The following is a 17,386-nucleotide window of genomic DNA, read 5'->3' on the forward strand; positions in this document are numbered from 1 at the left end:
ATGTTTACAACTTCGATGAGAGGATGAAGCGGAACTATCCTACTGGTCACGAAAAGAGAACCACCATGATAGTGAATTTCGGGAACAGCAATCAGGTAAACTTGTGTTCTCTCTTCACCAAGTTTGTTGTCAGCAAATAACAGTAACGTTAAGGTGATGTGCTAGCTTGCAGTGCATCTCTCTCTAGTCTGTCTGTATCGCTAACCTAGCTGGGCAGTGCATCTCATGGTTTGTCTGTGTCTTGCTTGCTTGCCAGCCACCTCCAGAGCTGTGTTCTGTGACTTTGTGTCTGACAAAGGTGAGAGTGAAATATAACTACTTATTACATTTGATAAATGCCAGCGGGAAACGGTGTTATTAAACTGCAGCTCGGAAAAAATTACTGCATCGCGCGTGAACACGAGTTCCTGTGCACGTGCACGAAATGAAACTCGAGCTTTCCAGCAGAAACCTCTGTGGGGCCCATCCAGACAATACATGGGAGTGATGACACTCCTCATAGGCACACATCATTTTAAAACAAGACAATGATTATCTAGTCTCTCAGTCAAGGTTTAGTTACAACTCTGGACTAATGCAAGATGGAAAGCAATGGATTGACATTGACTATTGATCGATATAATGAATTTAAAATGTTGATCAGCTGGACATACTGGGCAACATGGATGCACATCCCTCAGTAAATAATAACCATCAAGTATTCAGCCAAGCCATAGTATAAATAGTATTTTATATTTGAATATGTATAAAAGGAAATCTGGGGGAGCAAATTGGAATGGGCTTGATGCGGCTGATAAAATGAATAATAGTATTGTTATTTATAATTTAAACGTGCTATGCTTATGTTGGCCAGTAGAGGAGATGATGGATCATCAGCCAGTACAAGCACAGACTCAGTTGATCCACATCCAGCCTCAAGCCAGTACTAACACAGACTCAGTACAGTCGGCTTCAGCAAATACTAACACAGACCCAGTCCTGGCAGCTTCAGCAAGTACTAACACAGACGCAGGTGAAGTACAGGCAGCCTCAGATTCAAGCATCTCAGACGCTAATAGAACAGTTTCTGCTCCACCAAATGAGCCGGCAGATTGGCCTCCAGTATTAACAGACTTCATGAGGACTGAGTTAGTGCGCAGAGAACCTTTCAAACCAGGTTCAGGTTTTCTTACCCTAAAGACAAGTCTAGAACAGGTTTCCATTCAGTCTTATTACAGAGACAGCTGTCAAATGGGGAACAGATGACCAGGACCTGGCTTTCATACTCAATCAAAAACAACACAGTGTATTGTTTTAGCTGTATGCTCTTTTCTACAAAAGACTATAAAATAATAAAGGAAGGAGTGAATGACTGGTCAAATATCAACGCCATTCTGAAACACCACGAGGGTCGTCCTGAACACACAAACAATATGATTAAGTGGAGAGAACTTGATCTGCACCTAAGTCTGGGACAGACACTTGACCAGATACAAATGACCATTTCCCAGAGCCGTTTTCATTCCATGTGGAGCACATACTCTAAACCGTGTCATTGTAGATGCTGTCAAATCTTCAAAAGATGCAGTTGGGTTTGTTGGGCATGCGCAAAAGCTCTTCGCATTATTTTCAGCTGGCACACAAAAAATGGAGTGTTTTGAAGAAACACTTGAACACAACCGTGAAGTCATGGAGTGACACAAGCTGAGAGAGTAGACTCCAAAGTGTTCATGAATCAGGAATGAGGCTTCTGAGGTTCGGGAGGCATTACTGGACGCCAGACAGACGATCAACGATCCTGTGGCCAAAGTGGAGGCACAAGCATTACAGAGGAAGTTGGATCCTACCACTTCTTGACTTGCTGTGTCGTATGGTGTGAGATACTGACAATGACAAACAAGGTGAACAACCTCCTTCAATCTGCCTCAATGCTGTTGGATATCGCAGTGAATTTAATCTCAAATGCAAAGGCCTCCCTCACTACATACCAGGGAAACTGGATTCTCTGAGGCCCAGACAACAGCCAAAAGCATTTGTGAAGAAATGAATGTGGAGGCTGTTCTGAAAGAGAAGAGACTGAGAAACAGCAAGATGCATTTCAGCTAGGAGGCTCGTGATGAACCAGGGACTGACGCACTGAAAAACCTTGAAGTCAACTACTTCAACATTGTGGTCGACTCTGCTCTGACATCCATGGATGAGAGATTTGAAACACTCAACCAGGAGAAAAACAAATATGGAGTGCTGCTGACCTTCAGCACTGCCTCTCTTTAAAGGCTCACTGCATGGAAGTTGAAAACACTCTAACCTTCAGAGATGACTGTGACATCATTGGAAGTGATCTGGCACAGGAGATTCAGAATCGACCTGATCTGTCATCATTAGTCTGAGCTGCTTTCCTTTCTCTGTGAGAAAAACCTGGATGAACTCTATCCTAACCTTTGGCTAGCATTGCAGTCACCATACCAGTAACAGTAGCATCGGGCAGAGAGGAGTGCTACCAGATGTCTCATCAAATGCTACCAGAGGTCTTCCATGTCATAGGAATGTTTGAGTGGTCTGGCCATCATGAGCCTAAATCATGACATGGGGAAACACATGTTCTCTGATGACATCATTGATGGTTTTACCTGAAGAAAGTGCAGAAGAGGAATATTTAGATGGTAAGATTTTAATTCAAACATTCAAATGTTTACACACTTAGTAACATTTAAGATTGTATGTCAGAAGTGCATTTGTGTAAATGACTGCTTAACTAACTATGTGACATACTTTCTCAATTTCTTCCAGACAGACTGGTGCCCATGCTGACGCTGTAAATGCCAAGACTGTAGAGGGATCCAAAGTTAATCACACAGCTGTATAGGTTTTATTGTACTATTTTAAGACATATAGCTGCAGCCATAGCCTATAGGCTTATGTTTACATTGTATGGAGTAAGCTATTTGTATAATATTGTGAGGACTAATTACCAGGCAGCGGAGCCTAATCTCAGTGTTATATTTTGTTATTTTACATTTTCTACAATGACTTAATTATGTTAACGTTAATATTCACTTATCTTAAGATTCTATAGAAAATATTATATTCAATAAATATTGCTTGTTTATACCTCATTCTGTTCTGTATAGGTCTATTCTTAGACCGACAGATGGAGCAAACTGTTTTAAAGGAGCGAGGATTGTAGTGGGAGCACTGAGGTGTCAGGTGTGACTGCGTGGCAAATGGTTGACATGGCTCACGGGTCAGGTAGGAGGGCCCCTTAGCAGAATTTTTCTTAGGGCCCCAGGGAGGTCAGGACCGGCTCTGCCCGTGGCGATGGAGACGGAGAAGGGGGTGTGACAGTGCCCGCTAAGGCATCACTGTACTCACACAGAGTGGAGAGGGCTGTAATGACTTGGTAAACAAATACTGAACATATGGAAGCCCCACTCGCCAGGGAGCCAACTCTCAACAAATACACCTCACCGTTAAAAATCGGATTGGTTAGGATTAAAGATGCTATTGAAGTAAAGAAGCAAAGGCGATAGGCCTTGGCATGTTAGCAAATGCTTACGTTTCTGATGGATTCAAGCATGCACACTGCTGCACACTGTTTAGACATTTCCTATTTTTCTGACCAATCCAGAAAAAATCTAAGGGAGTTTTGGCAGAATTGGCAATTGAATTACATTCTGTCTGGAACTGGTTAGCCAAGGCCATTTACAACCCAATCAAGGATAGATAGCCCAGGCATTTCTTCCCCCAGCTAGAGGTAGATAGCAAAGAATGTCTCCAACCCAGTCAGAGCCATTTCACTGCGTTTCTACTCAGTGTGTGAGGCGCTCGGTGATTACAGCAGAATAATGGTGTTTTTTATATGGACCTGCTGCCACTTCTATAATGAAACCCATCTACCTCCCAGACTACCTCATGTCTTCACACGATCACTTCTAGTATGAGACGATGGGGAAATGCTGAAATACTTTACTCCTACGTAGACTGTCACGCACACACACACCTACCACCATGCTACGTGTGGTGACTGCTAAATGTCCCTAGGAAGGTCCATTTGTGGACCTGAGATCATGGCCAAAATGTCCCTAGGAACATATGGCGCTAACTGACTGACCATTCCACACACAGCCTGATTGGTTCTTTAGTTCACAGTCATTCTGGTTCTAGAGGACTGGAATCGTCTCTGTTTACCTTCCTGTCAGTCAATACAAATGTGGAGGAAATAATTTACAGTGGCAAGAAAAGGTATGTGAACCCTTTGGAATTACCTGTATTTCTGCATAAATTCAAATTTGATCTGAAGTCATAACAATAGACAAACATAGTGTGCTTAAACTAATAACACACAAATGTTTGTATTTTTCTTGTATATATTGAATACATTATTTAAACATTCACAGTGTAGGTTGGAAAAAGTATGTGAACCTCTAGGCTAATGACTTCTCCAAAAGCTAATTGGAGTCAGGAGTCACCTAACCTGGAGTCCAATCAATGGGACGAGATTGGAGATGTTGGTTAGAACTACCTCGCCCTATAAACACTCACAAAATTTGAGTTTGCTACTCACAAGAACCATTGCCTGGTGTGAACCATGCCTTGAACAAAAGAGATCTCAGAAGACCTAAGATTAAGAATTGTTGACTTGCATAAAGCTGGAAAGGGTTACAAAAGTATCTCTAAAAGCATTGATGTTCATCAGTCCACGGTAAGACAAACTGTCTATAAATGGAGAAAGTTCAGCACTGTTGCTACTCTCCCCAGGAGTGGCCGTCCTGCAAAGATGACTGCAAGAGCACAGCGCAGAATGCTCAATGATGTCAAGAAGAATCCTAGAGTGTCAACGAAAGACCTCTGCGATACGTAAAGCATCAAAGAAGAATGGTGTTCATGGGAGGACACCATGGAAGAAGCCCCTGCTGTCCCAAAAAAAAACATTGCTGCACGTCTGAAGTTTGCAAAAGTTTACCTGGATGTTCCACAGCACTGCTGGCAAAATATTCTGAGGACAGATTAAACTAAAGGTGTGTTGTTTGGAAGGAACACACAACAATATGTGTGGAGAAAAAAGGCACAGCACACCAACCTCAGCCCAACTGTAAAGTATGGTGGAGGGAGCATCGTGGTTTGGGGCTGCTTTGCTGCCTCAGGGCCTGGACAGCTTGTTATCATCAACAAAAAAATTAATTCCCAAGTTTATCAAGACATTTTGCAGGAGAATGTTAGGCTATCTGTCTGCCAATTGAGCTCAACAGAAGTTGAATGATGCAACAGGATAACGACCTAAAACACAGAAGTAAATCCACAACAGAATGGCTTCAACAGAAGAAAATACACCTTCTGGAGTGGCCCGGTCCGTGTCCGGACCTCAACCCGAATGCATAACACCAGATTTGACCACTTTCCTGACTCAGGGATTTGCTTTTGCAGTAAATGACCTGCCTCCCCTCTAGGTAGACTTGTTTGTGTAGATTCTGTGGCATGACTTCAAGAGAGCAGCAGGAATCTATCTGGGATTTCGTATTAATCCCACTAAATCAAAGAAGCAATTTGCTTTTATCCCCTCCCTTACATCAATTTCATGTGTGTAAAATATGTACTGTATGTGTGTGTGTGTGTGTGTGTGTGTGTGTGTGTGTGTGTGTGTGTGTGTGTGTGTGTGTGTGTGTGTGTGTGTGTGTGTGTGTGTGTGTGTGTGTGTGTGTGTGTTTGTGTGTGTCTGTTCAACATGTGTGTGTGTCTGTTAACACCCTGTAACCACCGGCAGCAGGAATCTGTGTATGTGCTTTTATCCCCTCCCTTACATCAATTTCATGTGTGTGTGTCTGTTTGTGTTTGTGTGTTTATGTGTCTGTGTGTGTGTGTGTGTATGTGTTTGTGTGTGTATGTGTCTATGTGTGTGTCTGTTTGTGTGCATGTGTGTGTGTGTCTGTTTGTGTTTGTGTGTTTATGTGTCTGCGTGTGTGTGTGTATGTGTTTGTGTGTGTATGTGTCTATGTGTGTGTCTGTTTGTGTGCATGTGTGTGTGTGTCTGTTTGTGTATGTGTCGATGTGTGTGTCTGTTTGTGTGTGCGAGAAACATGTTAATAGCTCCTTCCCCAGTGAGAATGGGGACTGTGGCCGAAAACAAAGACGGTTCTGCCGAAATGTTCTGCAGTTATTAGAGGAAGGAAAGGCAGGAAGACTTCACACCACACACTCACTTAAATATCTTAGCTAGTTATTTTTCAGATGTTCTCATTTTGCTATTTTGTAGATTTGGCAACTATGTGTGTGTTTCTATACCTGTTCGCTCCTCTCCCTGTAGGCTTTACAGATGCTCGCCACTCCTTAGCTGCAAACCTTCTAATTTAGTGTACCCTGCGTGCACAGCCCATGTGGAATTCCAGGTCTCCGGCCGATCTGCAAGAACACTGCTACTCTCTCTTTGTACCACTCTAAATTTCAAGCCTCTGCCTCTAACCCTAGGAAACTATTTTCCACCTTCTCCTCACTCCTTAATCCTTTATCCCATTCCCCTCCTTCCTCCCTCTCTGCGGTTGACTTTCTCAGCCACTTTGAAATGAAGTTTTTATGACATCCACTCCTCGTTCACTCAGCCTATTGAGTCCACTGGTCCCACTTACACAAATCTACCCTGCGCATGGACCTTTTCTCACCTCTCTCTCCAGATGAAATCCTGCAACTAGCGAGGTCCAGCCGGCTCGACAACCTGCCTGCTGGACCCCATCCCCTCCTCCTTTCTCCAGACGAACCCTAGAGACTTTCTCCCATTCATCACTTCCCTTATCAACTCATCCCTGACCACTGGTTGCATCCCCTCTGACTTGAAAATGGCCAGAGTTGCTCCCCTCCTCAAGAAACCAACACTCGCCTCTTCTGATGTCAAAACCTACAGACCGATATCCCTTCTTTCTTTTCTTTTCCAAAACACTTCGGTGTGCTGTCTCCGACCAAATCTCTCACTATCTCTCTCAGAATAATCTTCTTGACCTTAACCAGTCAGGCTTCAAAACGGGTCACTCAACTGAGACTGCTCTCGTCTTTGTCACGGAGGCTCTCTGCACTGCCAAAGCTGACACTCTCTCCTCTGCTCTCATCCTCCTACATCTATCCGCTGCCTTCAACACTGTGAACCATCAGATCCTCCTCTCTCTCTCTCTCTCTCTCTCTCTCTCTCTCTCTCAGGCTCTGCACACAGTTGTATTGCATCCAACCTGGAAGGCTGCTCCTACCAGGTGATGTGGAGAAGATCTGTGTCTCTCTCACTAATGGTGTCCCCCAGAGCTTGGTTGTAGGCCCTCTCCTCGTTTCTCTATACACCAAAGTCCCTCAGCCCCATCATATCCTCACATGGTGTCCTATCATTGCTATGCGGATGACACTCAACCACTTTTCTCCTCCTCCTTTCTCCTTCCCTTGTGACACACCGGCGGCGACGAGCATCTCTGCATGCCTGGCAGATATCTCAACTTGGAAGTCAGCCTACCTCAAGCTCAACCTCGAAAAAACAGAGCTGCTCTTCCTCCCAGGGAAGGCCTGCCTGCTCGAAGACCTCTTCATCACGGTTGACAACACAACGCTGTCCCCCTCCCAGAGTGCAAAGAACCTAGGCGGGACCCTGGACAACCTCACACAGGAAGCGGCGCAGGTCCTAATCCAGGCATTTGTTATCTCCCGTCTGGACTACTGCAACTTGCTGTTGGCTGGGCTCCCTGCTTGTGCCATCAAACCCCTGCAACCTATCCAGAACACCACAGCTCGCCTGGTGTTCAACCTTCTCAAGATCTCCCATGTCACCTCGCTCCTCCACACATTCCATTGGCTTCCAGTCAAAGCACACATCCACTACAAGACCATAGTACTTGCCAACTGAGCAGCAAGAACTCAGCCCAGTCAAAGCTTTTTTCTGAAGCTAGGAAAGCAGAGTCCCTGCCCATTTTCTATAAACATCTGAAACCCTACCTCTTCAAAGAGTATCTTAAATAATCCCCCCCTTGTTATACACCTCTTATCTAATGAGTGTGTCGGGAGAGCAGGCGTGTGGGGAAGTGCCTCACATCGATAAACAGCTTGATTAAATCACAGCAGCACTTGCTTGGAATTATCAAAAAGCTGCGCTGAGTTAACACTGCCATTAAGCACTTCCTGTGTGTGTGTGTGTGTGTGTGTGTGTGTGTGTGTGTGTGTGTGTGTGTGTGTGTGTGTGTGTGTGTGTGTGTGTGTGTGTGTGTGTGTGTGTGTGTGTGTGTGTGTGTGTGTGTGTGTGTGCGTGCGTGCGTGCGTGCGTGCGTGCGTGTGTGTGTGAGCAAGACTTCCACACAACCCCACTCTGGATTCCTCTGATAATGACTAGAAGACCCCATCCCCCACTCAACTCGTTCTCTGAATCAGAGAAGAAACAACGATTTGAAGTCACAAAATGCACACTTATTGAGAAACTGCTGCAGGACGTTCATTCAAAGGAAACCTCTCCGTCCCCAGTATAATACTGTATAAAGATGCCTTTGGAGCTAGATTAGGTCATCAAATCAAATCAAATTTTATTGGTCACATATACATGGTTTGCAGATGTTAATGTGAGTGTAGCGAAATGCTTGTGCTTCTAGTTCCGGCCGTGCAGTAGATCTAATAAGTAGTCTAACAATTTCACAACAACTACCTTATACACACAAGTGTAAAAGAATGATTAAGAATATTTACATATAAATATATGGATGAGTGATGGCCGAACGGCATAGGCAAGATGCAGTAGATGGTATAGAGTACAGTATTTACATATGAGATGAGTAATATAGGGTATGTAAACATTATATAAAGTGGCATTGTTTAAGTGACTAGTGATACATTTATTACATCCAAACGTTAATTATAAAAGTGGCTAGAGATTTGAGTCTCTATGTTGGTAGAAGCCACTCAATGTTAGTGATGGCTGTTTAACAGTCTGATGGCCTTGATACAGAAGCTGTTTTTCAGTCTCTCGGCCCCTGCTTTGATGCACCTGTACTGACCTCGCCTTCCGGATGATAGCGGGGTGAACAGGCAGTGGCTCGGTTGGTTGTTGTCCTTGATGATCTTTTTGGCCTTCCTGTGACATCGGGTGGTGTAGGTGTCCTGGAGGACAGGTAGTTTGCCCCCGGTGATGCGTTGTGCAGACCTCACCACCCTCTGGAGAGCCTTGTGGTTGTGGGCGTAGCAGTTGCCATACCAGGCCGTGATACAGCCCGCCCGGATGCTCTCGATTGTGCATCTGTAAGTGTTTTTGGTGACAAGCCAAATTTCTTCATCCTCCTGAGGTTGAAGAGGCGCTGTTGCGCCTTCTTCACCATGCTGTCTGTGTGGTGAGACCATTTCAGTTTGTCTGTGATGTGTACGCAGAGGAACTTAAAACTTTCCACCTTCTCCACTACTGTCCCGTCGATGTGGATAGGGGGGTGCTCCCTCTGCTGTTTCCTGAAGTCATCAGTGTGTTCCAGACAGTAACAGAAATGTTGACCTTGTATTGTAGTGTATGCTTTCTGAACCTCATACTGTGTGCAGTGGGCTGGCACCCAGTTCAGTGTGCATGTTATACTACTCATTTCGTATTCGTTATACAGACACACTCTCCTATTGACTGTGGATGGAGCTCTTTCCCATCACACTCTCTCTGGTCAGTCAGGGGGACAGGGGGTTCATCCCAAATGGCACCATATTCCTATATAACACACTGCTTTTGACAAAAAAGTCCAAAGTAGTGCACTATACAGGGAATATGGTGCCATTTGGGATTCACTCTCTGGCCAGTCAGGGTGACAGATGTTTTAATTGTCCTGTACTGATGGTGGTGGTGTGACAGAACAGGGGAATCAGTTAATCCTGTCCCCAGCAGTGTCACAGCCTGTTTTTCACACCTTCAGACAAGGGATCTGATTGCCTCCTCTGGCACCCTCTGTCTCGCCCTCTTTCATTCTCACTTTCTATCTGTCCCTTTGTCTTTCATTCTCACTCACTTAAACACTGTCACACTCCCCTTTTCATTTTCTCTATCCACCCTCCCTCTCTACGCTGCTCCCTCTGTCACGGCCTCACCGTATCACCCCATTTCTCCCTCCCTCTCTGTTTTTGAGGTGACTCATCAGTGTGTCACAGTGTCACAGAGGGTGGAGGGACACAGTCTAATCAAACTGTGCGTGTGTGTACGTGAGGTCCTGCTGGTGGTGTCCAGTGGTGTGTGATTTAGAGGATTATAATTGTGGAGGAGGGCTGTTGTGTTCCTCTCCACATCTTGGTTATTAGTTTTGTTCTCTGTCAGGGGTTGTTTTCCGTCTCTATACTTTGTGTCAGTACCAGAGCAGCACAACACACTTAGTGGCCATAGTCCTGTCTATCTGAATGGCCTTCCCTGCTCCCCTATATACTTCTTCTCATCCAGACAAGGCTGGAATTGATGGCTGTGTGTGTGTGTTTGTGTGACACAGTGTGTCCCCACTGTGCGGTGGTAGTATAGGAAATCAAACAGATGGCTGACGTTATTGGCAGTGATGGGGGACATGCTGGGATGGATACCCGCCAGGGTAAATGTAATAGATGCTAAGAAGTCTTCCTGCTCTGCTCTACAGGGCTAGGGGAGTGTGTGCGTGTGTGCGATGTGGTATTATTTAAAAAAATAAAAATAAATTAAACTTGGCAAGTCAGTTAAGAACAAATTCTTATTTACAAATTCTACCCCGGACAAATCAAATCAAAGTTTATTTGTCATGTGCGCCGAATACAACAGGTGTAGGTAGACCTTACAGTGAAATGCTTACTTGGCTCTAACCAATAGTGCAAAAAATAAATAAATAAATACAAAAAAAGGTGTGTGTGTGTGTAGGTAAGTAAAGAAATAAAACAACAGTAAAAAGACATTTGAAAATAACAGTAGCAAGGCTATATACAGACACTGATTAGTCAGACAAACCCTAACTCGGACGACGCTGGCCAATTGTGCGCTGCCCTATGGGACTCCCAATCACGGCCGGTTGTGAGCCTGGAATCGAACCAGGGTCTGTAGTGACACGTCTAGCAAAATGAGTACAAATGACGTAGTTTCTTGCCTGACATGGTTGAACAACATCATCAGAATGAGTTGATAGGACCCTGGCATGTGAGCAACCATACATCTCTTATGGACAAACACACCATAACGAATGTGGGCCAAGGACGGTGGCGATTCAACATGTACAATCGTCGGGACATGAACCTAAAATAACGGCCTATGATCTGTAGTCAGAGGCGGTAGGACGGCCACTGTTGATAAAGAGATATGATGAAGGGCGAGCCGGTCAAGGATCGATGCAGACAAGGTGGTAGATTGTATGACAAGCGACAGTTTATTCAGAGTAAAGATATCTGGTACAGCGTATATACGGGCCCTTCTATTAGCTCATGAGGAACCAACAAAAAAGCCCCGCTAATCGTTTGCACAAGCAATTAATACAGAACAGAAAGTAGGTTGATTCTAGAAGTTCGGTTCTTCGGATTGGTTCAGTTGTCTGTCCGTCATCGTAGAATCCCTCCATGCCTGTTCTCAGTCACACAATGTTCAGCTAGACAAAAGGAGGTTATGTGTGTGCGCTGGTTTGTCTCCAAGTCAAGGTTGTCTCTACCTATTCTGTTTCTCCCTGCCAATGTGTGTAGGAGTCTTATCTGTATGTCCTCCAGAGTTAGTGTGTAATGTGTGTGCTCATCAACTCATCCCCTCACTGGATGTTGTCTTCAAGAACTGAAGGCTAGCACCTGTGGCTAGGATGTATCCTATTTTGACAGTGTTGTGGATGATTTAAGTGAGTCTGTCAAAATGACGTTGCTATGTGTTGTCTAAGTTACAGCAGGGCAATAGCAGTAAGTTGGTCACCTGCATAAGATGGTCACCTGCATAAGAATTAACATTTCTTTACAGTTGGGCACCCACGCGCTCTCACCACTGGTGTCCTGCTCTGTTTTAAACCTGTCATAACCTCACATGGTCTCTCCTATCATTGCTATGCAGACGACACACAATTAATCTTCTCCTTTCCCCCTTCTGATGACCAGGTGGCGAATCGCATCTCTGCATGTCTGGCAGACATATCAGTGTGGATGACGGATCACCACCTCAAGCTGAACCTCGGCAAGACGGAGCTGCTCTTCCTCGGGAAGGACTGGTCCTGTTTTGTCCATTGTGTCCTCCTCGAGAACCTTGGCGTGATCCATTGAGGAACGCCCGTTCCTGTAGGTTCATGCTCTCATCCGCAGAGTACGACCCTGCCTCACACAGGAAGCGGCGCAGGTCCTAATCCAGGCACTCCCGTCTGGATTAACTACTGTTCGCTATTGGGTAAATACTGATGATGAAACCTCACCTCACTAACTGGCTGGTCTCTCCACGGTGCTGTTTTCTCTCACGTCTATTCGTCAGTGGTGCCACCATGCAGCCCTATCCTCTCCTCTGTCTGCCTCCCTCAAATGACCTGGGCTGCACTCTATCATTGTCCCTGAATCACCGCTCTACTCCCATCTAGCCCTGAATGGACATCGGCCTGCTTTATGATAATACTAATCATTTGGAGGGTGCATATATTCTCCCTGTTTCACACATGTAGAAGTGTGTATCTATTTCCCTGGCATAGGTTTACTACTAACGATAAAACTACCTTTTTTTTATATGGTGGTTTGTGGTCTGTTTCAATGGGAAATGGGGTGAATTGAGATGCAGTGTTGTGTACACCTCTGCTTCTACCCTTCCACGAGGTACCTCACCTGATTGAACTAATAAGATGGTGCCACGTACTAGTGTGGTGCCGAGTACACGCTGTGTGCATGTGGCAGGCAGTGTTGCCATGTTCGCGGTTTTCTAGCAAATTGGGCTACTTTGAAAACAAAAGTCGTGGGTGACAATTTATTGGTCAGGCTATTGCTGAGTGAGTAGTGGGGAGGACCGGAGGGGCGTGTTATGAGAATACTGCAGCTATTGGCTGTGTCATGTGAGCAAGAGGAGGGAGCAGGACGCGCGCACGTTGTGGCAACTTTAAAAACTTTTTTTTTTACCAGTTGTAGGTACGCTATTTAGTAGTGATGGGCATTCCGGCTAAAAGAGCTCCCAACCGGCTCTTTAAAAAATATGTTTAGTATTTTTTCAAGTCAAACAGTTTGCCATAGTTTGACTATGATTGGTGTTAAAACAATTCCAATTAAATTATTAAATTAAATCATACTCTACCTCAACCACAATGTATTAAAAATGGCATTGGTTTGTTATTTAAAAAAAGAATGCTATTAAAACATATGCATTTAAAGTATAACTTTTTTATATACATAAACAAAGTGCATATAAATCTAACCATTCAAAACGAATACAATCTGAACAGCATAATAGAATATTGCACCATATCAAAGAAAAATAAATAACCATTTGCAAAACTGCAGCATCCCACAAATTGAAATAAATGTAAAAAAGGATTCTATTACACATGTGCATTAAATGTATAACTTTTAGAATGTATATTAACAAAGTGCATATAAATGTAACAATTCAAAATGAATACAATCTGAACAACACAATAATAGAATATTGCACCATATCAAAGAAAAATAAGTAACAATGTATAAAACTGCAGCATCCCACTTAAAACATTAAACTGGTCCCTCTTTTCTCTCTCTTCTTTATTGCCATGTTATAACCAGCAGCACACAGCAATGCTGACCATATTTTGCTTTTATGAGAGATTTGCATTCAGAAATGCAAGCTGCCTCACTTTCGAGGGGCTGATGCGGTTTCTTCTCAGTAATTATTTGTCCCGTTTTCGAGAAGACCCTCTCAGAAGGAACGGATGTGGCCACTATGCAGTCTTCCTGTCATGACTTTAGTAAGCCGTGGGTAGACAAAGGCCTTATTGTTCCACCAGCTCAGAGGATCTGCAGATCTTTCAGAATTAATGTATGCGCTTGAGCATTTAGGCCTATACCATTTAATTTAATTTTTCGTTCTTTGAATTAGTTAATTATATTTATTCTTATGTTTTTGTAAATAGATTCGGCTCTTCTGATATACGAGGCGGTGCTGTGCCGAAAATCTCCCCCCTGACAGAATCCCCCCCTTCGCGTTCTTCATTGCTGCAACTTGCTTATTCTTGCTAGTTGAGATGTCTGCTCTTCACTCGGTTGTCAGTTTAGCCTACATTTCACTGATTTTAGTAGCAACCCCCCCCCCCCCCTTCGCGTTCTTCATTGCAGCGACTTGCTTGCTTGTTGAGATATCAGTTCTTCACTCCGTTGTCAGTTTAGCCTACATTTCACCGATCTTGGTAGTAGAAAGCATTTTTGTCTGCAGTTTTCGGTTTGGCTATTTGTTTCAAGTATATGTGGCGGTTCTAGCTTGTATGGAGCCTTGAGCGAAACCCCTTCAGCGCCTACCCTGGGGCGCCCCCGGCAAGATGCCGCCAGTACCTAAATCCGTTACTGATTTCTATTAGTCTATAAATACATCTCTTTGCCAAAATTCGTCATCTCTCTCATGTCTTATTCGACTAGTATTGTTGTAAGTGTAAGGATAATAATTCAGCCATAATAGTTCTGAAATGTTTCTTGCTCAAAATGGTGGAAATTAGAACGGTTGAGAATTCTGGCAAGGGGGAGATTTTCGGCACAACACCGGCTCCCAACGTTCACCGACAAGAGCCGCCTCTTAGAGCTGACTCGTTTGCGAACGACCCATCACTACTATTTAGATTGTTATGGGGGCATATGTTTCTAACCCTATTCCCGTAAAACATGTTTTAAACGCTAGAAATTATGCCCATCAAGAAATAATGTAAATAACTGGGCGCACTAGAACGCATTATATATATATATATATATATAATGCGTATATATATATATATATATTCACTCGGAGGTGGTTTAAACTGCATTGTAATGTTGACTTTTGCTTAAAAAAGAAAACGGTGTCAAGCATGCCCAGTTCGTGGGTCTTGGGGGCTGCCCGAGTGGAAATTCGAAATGAGAGTTATGGTTATCCCTCGCCTGGTTCTTTTTATGGGAAAAGTCCTCAATTAAACTGACATTAAATATGGAGAATTATACATCAAGTAGCCTATTAATTTATATGCCATTGTAAGCAACCATTTGATACAATAAATATGTTGAAATGACGATATCACTGGAGTCCAGCAAATCGATTTAATAAATAGCCTATAACTTCAGTGTATTATTGTTATAGACTTGTGTTATTATGCAATTATTAATAGACATGTTTAGTTAATTGAATTGTAAGTTATTAAAGTTCTTGTAATTTGCTGATCAGTTGTTAGAGCGCATTAGATTGATGGCAACATAGTCAGATTAGGCTACATGGGAAAACATTTTAATTAACACGGGCTGTTGTTGACAAGCATATTCAGTTCATATACAGTACCAGTCAAATGTTTGGAACACCTACTCCTTCATGCGTTTTTTTAATGTTTACTATTTTCTACATTGTAGAATAATAGTGAAGACATCAAAACTATGAAAAACACATGAAATCATGTAGTAACCAAAAAAGTGTTCAACAAATCAAAATATATTTTATATTTGAGATTCTTCAAAGTAGCCACCCTTTTTCTTGATGACAGCTTTGCACACTCTTGGCATTCTCTCAACCAGCTTCATGACGCATCACCGGGGGCAAACTACCTGCCCTCCATGACACCGACAGCACCCGATGTCACAGGAAGGCCAAAAAGATCATCAAGGACAACAACCACTCGAGCCACTGCCTGTTCACACTGCTATCATCCAGAAGGCGAGGTCAGTACAGGTGCATCAAAGCTGGGACCGAGAGATTGAGAAACAGCTTCTATCTCAAGGCCATCAGACTGCTAAACAGCAATCACTTACTCAGAGAGCCTGCTGCCCACATTGAGACCCGATCACTGGACACTTGCATAAATGGATCACTAGTCACTTTAAACAATGCCACTTTAAATAATGCCACTATAATAATATTTACATATGTTACATTACTCATATGTATATACTGTATTTTATACCCTATACATTGACTACAGCTCAGCGTTCAACACCATAGTACCATCAAAGTTCATCACTAAGGATCCTGGGACTAAACACCTCCCTCTGCAACTGGATCCTGGACTTCCTGACAGGCCGCCCCCAGGTGGTGAGGGTAGGTAGCAACACATCTGCCACGCTGATCCTCAACACTGGAGCTCCCCAGGGGTGCGTGCTCAGTCCCCTCCTCTACTCCCTGTTTACCCACAACTGCATGGCCAGGCATGACTCCAACACCCTCGTTAAGTTTGCAGACGACACAACAGTGGTAGGCCTGATCACCGACAACGACGAGACAGCCTATAGGGAGGAGGTCAGGTGGTGCCCTGGCCAGGTGGTGCCCTGGCCGGGTGGTGCAAGAATAACAAGCTTCCTGAACAGGTAATCAAATGGCTACCCGGACTATTTGCATTGTGTGCCCCCCCAACCCCTCTTTTTACGCTGCTGCTACTCTCTGTTTATCATATATGCATAGTCACTTTAACTATACATTCATGTACATACTACCTCAATTGGGCCGACCAACCAGTGCTCTAGCACATTGGCTAACCGGGCTGTCTGCATTGTGTCCCACCCACCACCCGCCAACCCCTCTTTTACGCTACTGCTACTCTCTGTTCATCATATATGTGTCTGTATGTAGCCTCGCTACTTTTATAGCCTTGCTACTGTGTATAGCCTGTCTTTTTACTGTTGTTTTATTTCTTTACCTACCTATTGTTCACCTAATACCTTTTTTGCACTATTGGTTAGAGCCTGTAAGTAAGCATTTCACTGTTGTATTCAGAGCACGTGGCAAATAAACTTGATTTGATTTGATTACTGCACCTTGTCTATGCCGCTCGGCCATCGCTCATCCATATATTTATATGTACATATTCTCTTCACCCCTTTAGATATGTGTGTATTAGGTTGTTGTTTGGGAAGTGTTAGATTACTTGTTAGATTTGTGTGTATCAGGTAGTTGTTGGGAATTGTTAGATTATTTGTTAGATATTACTGCACTGATGGAACTAGAAGCACAAGCATTTCGCTACACTCACATTAACATCTGCTAACCATGTGTATGTGACCAATAAAATTTGATTTGATTTGATGAGGTAGTCACCTGGAATGCATTTCAATTAACAGGTGAGCCTTGTTAAAAGTTCATTTGTGGAATGTCTTTCCTTCTTAATGCGTTTTAGCCAATCAGTTGTGTTGTGACAAGGTAGGGGTGGTATACAGAAGATGGCCCTATCTGGTAAAAGACCAAGTCCATATTATGGCAAGAACAGCTCAAATAAGCAAAGAGAAATGACAGCCCACCATTACTTTAACACACGAAGGTCACTCAATCCGGAAAATGTCAAGAACTTTGAAA

General features: G+C 43.7%; 1 long non-coding RNA gene across 1 annotated transcript; it reads left to right on the top strand.

The window, feature by feature from the left end:
• Window positions 1–15,647: 15,647 nt before the first annotated feature.
• LOC135555010 (uncharacterized) lies at window positions 15,648–17,119 on the top strand. Its single transcript, XR_010457802.1, has 2 exons — window positions 15,648–15,762; window positions 16,023–17,119. It is a non-coding gene; the product is annotated as an uncharacterized LOC135555010 (long non-coding RNA).
• Window positions 17,120–17,386: the final 267 nt, after the last annotated feature.

The sequence above is a fragment of the Oncorhynchus masou genome, chromosome 15 (assembly GCF_036934945.1).
Source record: "Oncorhynchus masou masou isolate Uvic2021 chromosome 15, UVic_Omas_1.1, whole genome shotgun sequence".
NCBI classification, from domain to species: Eukaryota; Metazoa; Chordata; class Actinopteri; order Salmoniformes; family Salmonidae; genus Oncorhynchus; species Oncorhynchus masou.